Source organism: Ochotona curzoniae, unplaced genomic scaffold (genome assembly GCF_017591425.1).
Source record: "Ochotona curzoniae isolate NIBS_2020 unplaced genomic scaffold, NIBS_Ocur_1.0 contig_3819, whole genome shotgun sequence".
Classification (NCBI taxonomy): domain Eukaryota; kingdom Metazoa; phylum Chordata; class Mammalia; order Lagomorpha; family Ochotonidae; genus Ochotona; species Ochotona curzoniae.
In genome coordinates, this window is record NW_024466004.1 from 993,500 (window position 1) to 1,007,848 (window position 14,349).

The window sequence follows — 14,349 nt, forward strand, 5'->3', positions numbered from 1 at the left end:
CAGTCACTTGCAAAATGCCACCAGGCTTTGCCTCCCTTTCCCAGTTAACCTGCCCAGCCATGGCCAGTCTTGTAGCACAGGAGTGAGGCCACCACTTGGAAGGCCAACCGGGCTCCGGGCTGCTCCACTTGTGATCCAGCTTTCTGCTCACAAGCCTGGGCCCCTGGCGACACATGTGTGAGATGTGGATGGAGCTCTAGGCTCCTCCTATTCCAGCCCATTATCATGGTCATTTGGGAAATGAAGTAGCAAGTGGGAGATCTCTCTCTTTCTGTACCTCTTTCAACTAAATGAATACATCTTTGAAAATATGCATAGCCCAGCCTCTCAGCTGTCATCTAGTCCCCTGTGCAAATGCCACCTCCTGCAGGAAGTCCTCTTGCATGGCTGTAACCCACAGCGGTCTGATCCTCCCTGGGACACTATCCACTCACGTGGTGGTCCTGAGCAGCCTTGGGACAGGTCCTGCCATGTGGCCACCCCAGATGGGGCTCCAACTCCTAAGAGGTGGCAAGGATCAGCGGACCCCTGCACAGGGGTTAATACTCCCTGCAGGCAACCCCCCAGGGCCCTGGGGTCACTGACTTTAATGTCTCTGGGGTGTGTGTATGTGAGGGGTGGCAGTGAGAATGTCGGAGAAATACCGACTTGTGCGTGAGCAGCCCAGGCACAGCTACAGGGAGCAGTGACCTCTGCAGCCCAGCGGAGGGCATGCATACTCGCTGACACTAAAGGCTGGCCGCTCCTCCTTTTTTTTTTTTTAAAAAAAAAAAAGGTTTATTTGTTTATTTATTTATTTATCTATGTATTTATTTATTGGAAAGGTAGATTTTCAAAGAGAAGAATCTTCCATCTGGTAGTTCACTCCCCAAGTGGCTGCATTGGGCAGTGCTGAGCCAATCTGAAGCCAGGAACCAGGAGCTTCTTTGGGTCTCCCACACTGGTGCAGGGTCTCAAGGCTTTGGGCCATCCTCCACTGCTTTCCCAGGTCACAAGCAGGGAGCTGGATGGGAAGTGGAGCAGTTGGGATACAAAGCGGTACATCCTGGCACTTGCAAGGCAAGGATTTAGCCACTAGGCTATCGTGCCTTTCTTTGACACTTAGCTTATGCCACTTGGTCCAGATCACTCCAAAATAGACCCTTAGGTGAATGTATAGTGAACCTCATCTTCCTAGGCAACTGTGAACTCAGGGAGGTGGTCTGCTTTGTGGTCACCCCCTCATGGGTGGTGGGCACAAGGACAGTCCTTAATAGAAGAGAGTTGAAGAAAAATCGCCCTCCAGAGAGCCCTCACTCCACAGCCACAAGCACAAGAAGGCAGACATGGTAGGGGTAGGGCTGGACTGTGGGGTGTCAGTTTTTAGGTCCCAAGGACACAGCCGTCTGCTTTGGGGACTGCAGGTCCAGCTGGAACTAGGGTCTTGTGGGGTCTATCCTAAGGGATCAAGGCAGGCTTTCTGGGGGTGGGGGTGGGCAGGGTGGAGGAGTCCTCACTACCAAATCCTTCACACACGAACATGGGAGGGCACGCCTCTGGTCCAAAGCAGCTGGCAGGTGGAGCTGTGCGAGAGGAGAGCAGCGGGACTGGGGAAGGCTTGGGAGGAGGAGGGAGTGAGGGAGAGGAGCCCTCCGCCGGTCCCCAGCCGCCCGGGAGGAGGGAGCTGGGCACCCCCGCACGCGCCACCCCCGCCCGGGCGCGGGTTCAGCAGTCGCCGCCGCCTCGGCAGCCGGGACGCCGCCACCTGCGCAGCCAGCGCCGCCCGGCCGCGCCGCCATTGGCTCGCTAAAAATGCCTCTCTAATCGGCTCGGCCGCGCGCCTCCGCCCGCCCCTGACCTTCCTGCTTCCCGCAGCAGCCCCGCCACAGCCCGGAGAGTAGCGGCGCTCCGGCTGCGGCGGCTGCGGCGGCTGCGGCGGTGGCGCCAGCGTCCTCCTCCCCCGGGAAGTCGTCCGGGCTTGAGGCCGGGCCCAGGCGCCCCGCTTCGCCCCGTGGCGCCGCCCATGGTACCCGGCGCTCCTGCTCCCAGGTAGGGGTCTGGCCCCTGGGAGAGAGGCCAGGAGTGTTTGGGGACCCAGGTAGCAGGTGCGTGTTGATGGATGGATGCGGGCCTGACATCCTGCAGGTTGGAGGCGGGAGAAGGGGAGGCACGGGACAGTTAGCTGGAGAGCGGTGGGCGCAAGGCCAAAGGCGGCTTGGCAGGCGCCCGCGCAAGTGGGCATCCCCCAGGCAGTGCCAGGAGGCCCCTGCGCTGGGCCCCGAGGGAGATGGAGCTGGCGGAGGCCTTTACCTGGGGGGTGGGGGGGGGTGGGCAGAGGGGCGCAGGAGTTGCGCATTAAATGGGCTCCTTGGAAAGCTGCAGCTGGGACCGGTGTCCGGGTCTCTGGCAGTGGGTGGGTGGGTTGCGCCAGCTTTGATGCGGTGGTTATTTGCGGATCAGAGTGGGCTGCGGAGAAACAGAGCATCCGAGGCTGCGCGTTTGGTTTACAATTACAGCATTTCCTCTGCCCCGCACCCCTTCCCCTCACAGCTTGGCTGGGAGCAGGGAGGAGGCGGGAGGGAGGGGGTACCAACAGTCCCCAGGTGCGCAGGAGCCGGGTTGTCTCCCTCCACCCCGGAAGCTTAGCCCACTGGCTGCTGGAGCCTCAGGCTGCCCCCTCGCCCTCACCTTGTAGCAGGCTGTGGGAAGGTTCTTCAGGGTTGGGGCTCCTGGTCTGCCCAGCTGCAAACCCCAGCTGCTCCCTACTCCCCGCACCCCACGCCCAGCTCTGCCCTCCGGGGCAGTGACACATGAGGCGTCTTTTTTTTTTTTCTAGGTGCAGCCATAAATAGCCCACAGTTGCCCCCTGCTCCTGGCATAGCCACCCTGGGGGGAGCGGGCTCTGCCTAGGAGTGATTCTCAGGTGCCCATCTTGGCCTTCCCAGTGGCCCATGGCCACCCCCTCCGCCCCCAGGCCACTCTCCTGATGGGAAGAAGGGAGGGAGGGCCCTCAGTGCCTCGTGGTTTGAGTGTTTATGTCGTGTCTGTTGCCCTATAGCCCAGAAGTGGGTTCATCCCTCTGTCATTGCCCTTACCCTGCCCCTTTCCAGGGGTTGGCATCGAGTGTGTGTGTGGAATGATTGAACGAATGAGCATGACCTCTGGGAACCAAAGGGTAACTCGAGGGTGAAGGGTTGGTCCTTCCTTTCAGCTCTCAGGACCCAAGAGCTCCCCCTCACACAGCCCCGTGGCACCCTTCCCAACCCAGGGGTCAGCTTGGGCTGCTGGAGTGGTTTTGTTCCAGCAGGACGTTTTCCCCTTGATGTGTAAATGCCTCTCTTTTTGAAAGATTTACTTATTTGAAGATTGGAGTCAGAGAGATGTTCCATCTGGTTCATTTCTCAAATGTCTACTCTATCCAGGGCTGCAGCAGTTTAAAGCCAGGCACCAGGAACCAGCTGGGTGGCAGGGGCTTAAGCACTTGGGCCATCTCTCACTGCTTTCCCAGGTTCATCAGCAGGAAGCTGGATTGGAAGTGGAGCAGCTGGGACTTGAACCGGCACCTTCACAGAATGCTGGTGGCTTCATCTGCTAACACCACAGTGCAGGCTCCTCCAGCGGGTCTTGTTGCGCCCCTGTCTGGAGTACCCTGATCCAGTCCAGGTCGGGGGTGGGGAGGCCTAAGGGAAGGTGTGGCTCTCTGGGCACTGCTGGCCGCCTTCTCCAGGGGTCTCTGCCACCCTCCCATTGCGTCCAATGCGTGAGCACTGGAGTCTGGGTAGGCACAAGCAGGCTGTTCACAGCATCTGAAGAGCTGTCACGAGGTCGGAGTCAGTTTCATGATGCCTGATGCACAGAAGGGCAAACCCAGGCCAGAGGACGAGGAGACTGCCCTGGGGGTGGGGGTGGGCTCCCACCTGGGCATAAGGCCCGAGTCTGAGAAGGACATGGCCAGAGGCAGCGCTCTCCCCAGCCCTGGTCGCCCTGCACAGCCATGTGGCCTCCCCAGCTTGGTGCTGCCCCTGGCTTCTCTCCCTCCTACCCACAGATGCTCGGAAGCCCTTTGCACGGTGGCATCTTCCTGATCCTCATCAGTCCAGTGACTGTCCTTTCCAGAAGCTTTCCTAGCTTGGGCTGTGAGCCTCCCCCATCCCCTGATCTGGTCTACCTGCCTCCCAGTGTCCTCTCCACTTCTGGTTGGCGTCTTCCCTGAGCCACGGAGTCTGAGTGTAAGGCCCGAGTCCCAGAGCCCCCCTGGAGTGGCCCTTGTTCTTCTGCACTGTTCTTACTGGCAGAACCTGCCCCCTCCTCACCACCTCAATATCCACCTTCCATTTCCACGACTGCACCCCACTGCCTGGCAGCAAGGGGTGGGGTAGAGGGATGCTATGTGTGGGCCTGGGATTGGGGGTGCAGGGAGGATGTGGGGTGGGGTGGTGTGCCATGGCGAGGAGTCTCCTCTGGGGAGCAGGTCTTGCCGGAGGGGCTGTGAACGTGCTGCCAGCTACAGCAGAAACTGCTTGGTTTTGTTCTCAGCTCCACTGACTGCTTGTTTGTAGAGCCCAGTGAAGGGCACCAGCCGGGCACCAGCCAGCAGGGGTGGGGCCGTCAGAAGAATCCACATCTGTTATTTAAAGATGGCAAGGTCAGGCTGAGATGCTGCTCAGGATGGCTGGGTTCCAGTCCTGACTCCACTCCAAGTCCTGCTACCTGCTAACGCACACCCGGGGAAGCAGCAGGCAATGGGTTGAGTACCTTGGGGCCCTGCCACCCACGTGGGAGATCAGAATTGAATTTCTACCTCCTGGCCTTGGCCCCACCTAGCTCCAGTTGCTATGGGCATTTGGGAAGTGAACCAGCAGATAGAATGTCTCTGTTGGGGCTGGCACTGTAGCATAGTGGATTAAACTGCTGCTGCTGTCTTGACTGGTCCACTTCTGATCCTACTCCTTGTTCCTGGCGTGTGAAAAACATCAGAATTATGGCCCAGGTGTTTAAACTGCGGGGTCCAGCGGCGTGGCCTAGTGCCTAAAGTCCTCACCTTGAACACGCCAGGATCCCATATGGGCGCCGGTTCTAATTCCGGCAGCTCCACTTCCCATCCAGCTCCCTGCTGTGGCCTGGGAAAGAAGTCCAAAGCCTTGGGACCCTGCACCCGTGTGGGAGACCTGGAAGAAACTCTTGACTCATGGGTTCTGATCAGCTCAGCTTCTGCTGCTGTGTCACCTTGGGAGGTGAACCAGCAGATAGGAGATCTTCCTCTCTGTTTCTCCTCCTCTCTATATATCTGACTTTGTAATAAAAATAAATAAATCTTTAAACTGCTGCTGGTTGAAGCTCCTGGCTGGTGGCTTTGACCCGACTCAACCCTAGCCCTAGTGGCCGTCTAAGTGAATGAAAGATTTGTCTTCTCTTTATATAGAACTCTGACTTCCAAATAAATAATTTTTAAAAATCTGTTTCCCCCCTCCCGTCTTCCAAATAAGTAAAAAATAAATAAGTAGAAACATTTTAAAGTGCCTGAGTACAACGCACTGTGCAGTGGTTGGGATGGGTCTGCCAGATAAAATACAGCATGCCTACTTCATTTTTAATTTCAGCTAAGCCATTTGCTTTTTTAAATTTTTTATTGGAAAGTCAAGATATACAGAAAGGAGGAGAGAGAGGAAGATCTTCAGTCTGCTGATTCACCCCCCAAGTGGCCGCAACGGCCAAAGTCAGGAACCAGGAGCTATTTTCAGGTCTCCCACACGGGTACAGGGTCCCAAGGCTTTGGGCCGTCCTCGACTGCTTTCTCAGGCCACAAGCAGGGAGCTGGATGGAAAATGGGGCTGCTGGGATTAGAACAAGCGCCCATATGGGATCCCGGGCACATTCAAGGCGAGGAATTTAGCCACTGTGCTACCGCACCGGGCTCCGCCATTTGCTTTTAATTGGTTTTTAGTAAAATATGTCCCAAACCCTGCATGAGATAGACTTGTACTAAAATTAAATGGTCATGTATCTGAAACTCAAATTGAACTGGTGGGTGTCCTGAATTTTGATTGATTCAGCGCGGCCTCCAGGCTGCATTAGGGAGTGGGTGGAGGGGGGGATTTGGTGACTCTGGTTTAGTATAACTTGTTTGAGGTTGGCAGTCTTCAGGCACGAGCATGTCTGTGTTTGGAAAGGACTTGGCAGCTGGGTCTGGTCTGCACCGTCCAGGGGGCAGCTCCGTCTTGGTGACCCCAGGTCTCTGGTGCTGCTGAAAACAGGGAATATTTGGTCCTTCCTCCAGTGTGACAAAGGGAGATTGGGTGATCGAGGATGGCTTCCCTAAATGAGGTTAATCCAATCGAGGAATAAATATCCTTGCTGTAAGAAGGCTCTCCCTGGTCAGTGTCTGCGGGAGCCAGAACTCCCCTGTCCGAGTGGAGAGCCATCAGCACTACAGTTCTAGAATGGCCGATCAGGGTGTGTGTAGTGGCGCATCAGGAAAAGCTACAGCCTGGGATGCAGACAGCCCATATGGGCTCTAGTTCGTGTCCTGGGTCCCCCATTTCCTATCCAGCTCCCTGCTCCTGTGCCTGGGAAAGCAGCAGAGGATGGCCCAAGTGTTTGAGTCCTTGTACCCAGGTGGGAGACCTGGAAGAAGCTCCTTGCTTCCGCATGGCCCAGCCCTGGCCATTCCAGCTGTTAGAGATGAGCCAGAGGATGGAAGATCTCTCTCTGTCTTTGAAATAAAATTCTAAAACGAAAAGGAAAGAAAGGATGATCAAATTTCTGGCTGAAGCAGTCGGCTTTGTGGACTTACCCTGCAGGTCTATCTTTAGCAGGGAACCCAGATGTCTGCCAGGAGGCCTGGGGTTGTGTGCCCAGGCCCTCTGCGCCCCCTGGGACTTCAGGCCGCGTCGTCCTGTGGAGCCAGTGACTCCCCCAAGGGCCTGGGAAGGAGGGCAGAGCTGAGTACTGGAGTGGAAAAATGGTCACAGCGAATTGATGAGTATGATAGCATGTGACTTTGGAGGACACTGTGTTTGGCATAATCCATCTTTCCAGACTCGCATGTGCACCTCTGGCCCTCTGCACCTGTGTTTGCAGGCAGCTGTGTGGAAGGCTGCACAGCCCAGGTGCCTGGCGCTAACCTCTGGGGCTGCGTGGACAGGCCAAGTGCAAGGAAGCGTGGGGTGGGTTTCCCCTTGGGTGTTGCATCCTGTCCCGTTTGCCTTTTCTGCAGCAAACAGCGTTATTGTAAACAAGCCAGTATTGCTGTGCTTGATAACACCTGCGATGTTTTTCTTCGAGATCTAAAAAAAAATATGCGAATATCTGAATTACATTTTCCTGCATTTGAGGGCGTTGAAGTCACATGATGCCATCTGGCTTGAAGATCTCAAACTGGGCTCCTCGGGGGCTGATTCCTCTCCTTCCTCCTAGATCTGTGGCAGATAGGCCTGGTGGGGTGGGAAGGGGGGTTGGGATGCCGGGCAGTGCAGGGGGGCAGTCACAGGGGATGCAGAAGGGGCCAGACTGAGGTCAGAGTTCATCAGGCAGTGAGACCTCCCTGTCACTGGTACACATATCCTGGGGGCCTGGCATCCCCAGAGGTATGCCAGTTCCCTTCTGTGTGTCCATGTTCAGTGCTCTTTGTCACCTCATGAGGTTACCCCATTGTACAGATGGGCTAATTGAGGCCCAGAGACTTGCCTGAGCCTACATGATGAGTAAGTGGCTGAGCTGGGCCCCCGGCTGTGCAGTCTGGCTCCTGAGGCTGCCTGGTAATTTCCTGATGAAGGTGGGGGTTGGTCACCCTTCTCAGAGAGTTGGGGCAGGTGTTTCCCTGAAGACTGGGATTGGCAGGGGGAGGGGCAGGGGAATCTTGTGTAGGAGGCAGGTCTGGAAGGCAAGGGGGTCAGGTTCAGTGAGGCTGGGACAGAGGTGAGAAGGCTGGAGTGGGAATCTGCATGGCAACATAGGAAAGGCGTAGCCAGCAGGCCACTGTCACACAGCCTGGGTGCTGCCACAGTCATTGGGAACCGTCTGCCTCGTTGGGACCCCTTGGGCTGGGGGTGCCCAGGGCTCCACCTGCTCCTTCTCACTGGACCTGGTAGAGACCCAGTGTCCCTCAGTCACACTCTGCCTCCTGCCCTCCACTGGGATGGTACATCCCCTCTGGGCCTGCCTACATTCACCTTGGTCAGGTGCAGGAGCATGAGAGAGCTAGCTTAGTAGGCAGGGCAGGAGGGCTGGGGTCTGGCCACAGTCCCAGCCCTGACACTGACCTTCTGAGGATATTGTGCCATCCATCTGTTGGTCTGTTTCCTGCCTTTTTTTTTTTTAATTGGAAAGTCAAATATACAGAGAGAAAGATCTTCAGTCCGATGATTCACTCCCCAAGTGGCCGCAACAGCTGGAGCAGAGCTGATCTGAAGCCAGGAGCTTGGAGTCTCTTCCAGGTCTCCCACATGGGTGCAGGGTCCCAAGGCTTTGGGCTGTCCTCGACTGCTTTCCCAGGCCACAAGCAGGGAGCTGGATGGGAAGTGGGGTGGCGGGATTGGAACTGCGCCCATATGGGATCCTGGTGCAGGTAAGGCAAGGACTTTAGCGCTGGGTTACCATGCCGGGTCCTGTTTCCTGTCTTTTATGTGCAAGCTTCTTATGGGACAATAAAAGCAGGTGCAGAGATAGGGGTCAAAGTGCACTAACCTCTGCATCCCTGCCACCCCTCACACCTGCTCAACTCATTCCCTTTCTGCCTCCCCAGCTGCTGCCCCATGAAATGCAGTCAGCCAAAGGTTAGGCATCTTGCCTTCCTAACTACGTGGAGTTACAGTGCTGGCCCTCTGTCTTGGGAGCCCACGTTCACAGATGGAACCCACTGGAGAGCAGGCGTATTTTGAAAGGCGTCGTGCGTGGACTGAACACATGTGGAATGTTTTGCCTTGCCAACAGAGTGTAACCACTGTTTGCACAGCATCTGGGTGATTACAAGTACACAGGAGGATGTGAATGGGCTTTGTGCAAATATTTGGACATTTTCTGCAAAGGACTTGAGTGTCAGTGGGTTTGGGTACCCAAGGAGGGGATCCTAGAGTCCGAACTTCCTGGACACAAGGGACACTAAGCTAAAAGAGTTTGGCTTTTCTAATCACATCAGCATCATCATTATACCTGTAAGGTCCACCGGTGGTCATTGGTTGCTATAACTCAGTCTCTTTAAGTGCCTGGTTTGCTTTTTTGTCTTAGCATTTCACCTATGGAGAAGCACGAGGTTGTGCTGCAGGGTTTCCCACAGGCTCCATCTGGTCAGGTGCTGTGGAGCTGGTAGCATGTTCCTCTGGCCTCCCTGTAAATCAGCTGCTCCATGACCCTTCTACGTGCAGGTGTACGGAGGTGCTCCCGGCCTTACCTTCTGAGCACCAGGACCTGCCTGCCCAGCTGCCTGCCTGGCTGTCCTCTTGGGTCAGTGCTGCAGTCTCTCTCCTTGGTCTCCTTGTCCCCTCCTGGGCCCAGCCACCAGCCAGGCCCTTTTAAAACCTGAGTCAGATTGCATCCCTCCTCTGCCCGGGACTCTTGAGCGACTCCTCGCTCGTTTGGAATGAATCTCACTGTCCTCCCGGAGTCCTGTAACGGCTCACAAGACTGCCAGGTGATGCTTACTTCCCCTCGTGCTGTTCCCACCACCCTGGGCTGCCTGCCCTTCACAAGGCTATTCCTGATGCCCGGAATCCCCTTCTCTGAGGTCTGTGGGGCTCAGGATGCTTGGATCCTGGGCCAGCACCTGTTCAGACCCCGTCTGAGTGATGGCCCATTTCGCTGGATTCTTTTTTTTTTTTAAGATTTATTTTTATTATTTTTTTATTGGAAAGGCGGATATACAGAGAGGAGAGACAGAGAGGAACATCTTCCGTCCAATGATTCACTCCCCAAGTGAGCGCAACAGCCGATGCTATGCTGATCCAAAGCCAGGAGCCTCTTCCGGGTCTCCCACTTGGGTGCAGGGTCCCAAAGCCTTGGGCCGTCCTCTGCTGCTTTCCCAGGCCACAGGCAGGGAGCTGGAAGGGAAGCGGGGCTGCCGGGATAGAACCGGCACCCATATGTGATCCCGGGGGTGCAAGGTGAGGACCTTAACCACTGCGCCACTGCGCCGGGCCCTCGCTGGATTCTTGTCCATCTCCACTGCAACTTCCACTGCAGCACGGCTGGACTTGGGCTAGGGCAGGGTGACTGTACCGATTCTCTGCCTCCACTTCCTCCTCTTCCTCCCGCATTGCTGGCTCCTCTCCTTCCAGCATTTCCTGCAAAACATAACGACCCCTAGCTCCAGTAAGGTGCCCCATCGTTTACAAAACACTTCCTGTCCTAGGTCCAGGTCCCTGTGACAGGAAGCAAAGCCGAGACAGGCATTCCTGAGCAAATGATTTACTGCAGGCACGCTAGGGCACTGCCCTGAGCACTGAGTAGCATGGCGCTCTCCTTGCTGGAAGCCGGGACCCAGACTGCTGGACCCCGTCCCACGTGCTGATTGTCTGCGCGTTCTTCTGCAGAGGAGAGCACAGCCTCCCCCGCATCTCTAGGTGAGGCAGCCAAGGGCAAGGCAAGGGCAGCTCTCGGAAGACAGGGGCAGCTAGGAGCATCTCATGGCTGCTGGGAACTGGGCACCCCAGCTCCTGACAAACACCAATGGTGCCTCCTTCACTTGAACATCCGCTTCTGCTCCAAGCCTTCCCACAAGCTATGGGGACGGTATTTCTTAATTATCATCACTCATAGGAGAGGACATGGAGGTTGCTGAGAGGTAAGATGGTTTGTTTGAGGTTGCACGACAGGAAGTCCTGCAGGTGGGAGTCCCTGATGGGCTGAGACCCCCATCTTGTCCCCGTGGTCGCCGGCCCCAAGTCTGCACTGTCATGCATTGCTTCTTTTGCTGGGCATTGGCTGAAGTCGTGCTGAATATAGGGAGCCGCAGACTAAACTGAGAAATACACTTTGCCCGTGGAGTTTCAGGTGGATGGGTGTCTGCAGCATTTGCTTGGCCCTCTCTGCTCCTCTCCCTTGTCCTGTGCCCCGAGGACCCCACGGAGCCCTCAGCAGCCCCGGCTTCCATCATGACAGCTGGTGTTTGGGGAGCACGTCCTGTGTGCCTGGCCCTGTGCCAGGCCCCTGTCCTTCCCAACACACCACCTTCAGACAGGGACATTGAGGCTCTCAAACAAGGTCCTGCCGGAGGACTCACCTGCGTTGGGATTCAGAAGGAGGGTCTGAATGTGGCCCACCCCCCGCAGGGTATCTGGTATCACTCCTATCAGCAGTTCCATCAGACACCAGGCTGCCAGCCATCACTGGCTCCCTGGGTGTTGGGTGACCGGCTGCCGTGTCACCTGCCCCACTTGGCCCTGCCCCAGATGGGGCGCCTCTGGCCTCAGACCTCTCCTGCTTTGTACCCCTGACAGGGGTCCAGGTCTGCCAAGGAGGAGCCAAACCCCAGGATTGTGGCCTGGGGGAGCTTGGGGTGGGGAGAGCACCCTTCTCTCTCCTACCACTGCCTTGTGATGGGAGTCTGGAGCAGGAGCACCCAGCTGAGGGGCTGTGGCTCTGGGGTCCCACCAGTGCTGAGAGGTCTGCCCCTCGGAGGAGTGACCAACAGGAGCTGTGCCCCTCCCACGGCAGCACTGGGGGCAGAGCAGGGGCGCAGGGAATGCAGGGGTGCCCTGGGCACGACCTCAGCCTCTGCTGTCCTGCTCCTGCCCTAACTGGATCTATTCAGCCTTTATGCAACCATCTGTCCTGAACGCCTTTCCGTCTTGCCTCTGCCTTACGCTGCGTGGGAGGCCTGAGGACAGGGACCCCACTGTGTCCCCTTGTTGTGAGAGAAATGGGTGGTGCTCCCAAAATCTCCCACGGATTAAGGAAGGCTTCCCTATCTTTACATATAACACTATGGAATCAGTCATCCAGTCCAACATGTTGTGGAGCCAGCTCCTTGGTCACCACCATGTAGGTAAAGAAAGGGAGCTTGGGGCCCGACACGATAGCCTAGTGGCTAAAGTCCTAACCTTACATGTGCTGGGATCCCATATGGGTGCAGGTTCTAATCCCGCCACCCCACTTCCCATCCAGCTCCCTGCTTGTACCCTAGGAAAGCAGTCCAGGATAGCCCAAAGCCTTGGGATCCTGTACCCACGTGGGAGACCTGGAAGAGGTTCCAGGCTCCTGGCTTTGGATCAGCTCAGCTCCAGCTATTGTGGCCACTTGGGGAGTGAATCATCGGACTGAAGATCTTTCTCTTTGTCTCTCCTCATTTCTGTATATCAGACTTTGCAATACAAATAAAAATAAATCCTAAAAATGTTTTATTTGGGGCCAGGCGCAATACTGTAGTGGTTAAAGTCCTTGCCTTGAATGCACCAGGATCCCATATGGGCACCGGTTCTAGTCCCAGTGGCCCTACTTCCCATCCAGCTCCCTGCTTGTGGCCTGGGAAAGCAGTCAAGGACGGCCTAAAACCTTGGGACCCTGCATCCGCGTGGGAGACCTGGAGGAAGTTTCTGGCTCCTGGCTTTGGATCAGCACAGCACGGGCCATTGCAGTCATTTGGGGAGTGAATCATCGGATGGAAGATATTTCTCTCAATTTCTTCTCCTCTCTATGTATCTGACTTTCCAATAAAAATAAATAAATCTTTAAAAAAAATAAATCCTAAAAGAAATTTTTTAAAATCTGGGCCCAGTGCTGGTAGCCAAGCAGCTAAAGTCCTTGCCTTGCACATGCCTGAATCCCATATGTGCGCCGGTTCTATCCCAGCAACCCCGTTTCCATCCAGCTCCCTGCTTGTGGCCTGGGAAAGCAGTCGAGGACAGCCCAAAGCCTTGGGACCCTGCACCCGTGTGGGAGACCTGGAAGAGGCTCCTGGCTCCTGACTCTGGATTGGCAAAGCACCAGTTACTGCGGCCACTTGGGGAGTGAATCATCAGACTGAAGATCTTTCTCTCTCTCTCCTCCTCTCTGTATATCTGACTTTGCAATAAAAATAAATAAATCTTACAAAAAAGAAAGGAAGCTTGGTTTGGGGGCTCCCAAGACCCTCCCCCTCCAAGGCACTCTCCCATTCTCCAGATTTAGGGCTCTCAGATCGGGGTGTGGGGGTTAGGGGAGGGTTGCTTTGACCACCCAAGTCTGCATTCAGAACCAAGCAGTCTGTCTCTTGTTTGAATTTGCGATGATGAAATTGTCTGGCTGTCCGAAACCTCCCAAAAACGTTTTACTTACCTATTTGAAAGGTTGGAGGTCTCCCCTTTCCCCAGGAACAACAAGAAACAGCAAATGTGGAAACAATGTGTTCACCCAATTTTTCGTGAACTTCGATCCTTCTCACCCTAATCAACCATGTAATCATTATTGAAAAACTAAAATTAAAAAAAAAAAAAAAACAAAAAAAAGGTTGGGGATGGGGTGGGTGGTGGGGAGAGCAGTTATCTGCTATTTCTAAATACCCACAAGAGCAGGGGCTGGGCCAGGCCGAAGCCAGGCTCCGGAGACTCCATCCAAGTCCTCACTGAGGGTGGCAGGCGTGGATCTGAGCCACATCCTGCTGCCTCCCAGCAGGAAGCTGGAGTCAGGCGTGGAGGGGGGGAGGCGCAAGTGTGGTAACTCCAACATGCCCCAACCTGGCAGGATTCTTTTTTTAAAAAATGTAGATCCAGGGTGTTGTTTGGAGCAACAGTTCTTCCATTTTCTTTTTGTTTATTTACTTTTATTTGGAAGGCAGAGCTGGGGGAAACAGAGGCACAGAGAAAGCTTTCATCTACCAGCTGGTTCCCTCCCTAGACGGCTGCAGCACCCCGTGTTGGCCAGCGTGGAGCCAGGAGCCAGGCCTCCTGCGTGGGCTGTGCCATAGTGCAATGCCGGCCCCTTGCATTCTTGTCCAGCTGTGCAGTCAGTCCAAGGTATCCACGGGTTCTGCATGCGTGGATCCAACCGCCTGGGAATCAAACATATTTGCAAAACTGGAACTGAGTCTGCCCTGAACAGGTACAGACTCTTTTCTTTGTCATTATTCCCTAGGCAATGGAGTCTAACAAGTGCTAACCCAGCACTGACGCGGTATCAGGTAGTGTAAGCAATCGAAGGATGGCTTCGAGCGAATGGCTGGATGGGGCAGGTGTTATGGCCCAGCAGGTTAAACCAGCCACTGGGGACATCTGTGTCCTATGTCCGAGTGCCAGACTCGATTCCTTGCTACTCTGTACTTCCCATCCTGCTTCCTGTTAATGTACTGGAAGGCAGCAGATGGTGGCCTGCGACACCAGTGTAGAGTTCCTGGCGCCTGGCTTTAGCCTGGCTCAGTCCTCGCTGTGGCGGTCATTTGGGGGAGTGACCAACAGATAGGAA

General features: G+C 55.5%; 1 protein-coding gene across 1 annotated transcript in view; it reads left to right on the plus strand.

Annotated features, from left to right (window-relative positions):
* Positions 1-1,905: 1,905 nt before the first annotated feature.
* PACSIN1 (protein kinase C and casein kinase substrate in neurons 1) overlaps positions 1,906-14,349 on the plus strand; it is a 52,835-nt gene continuing 40,391 nt past the window's right edge. Inside the window, exon 1 of the mRNA XM_040982943.1 lies at positions 1,906-2,028. The gene's annotated coding sequence lies outside the window, so the exon portion shown is untranslated. The remainder of the gene's footprint in view (positions 2,029-14,349) is intronic.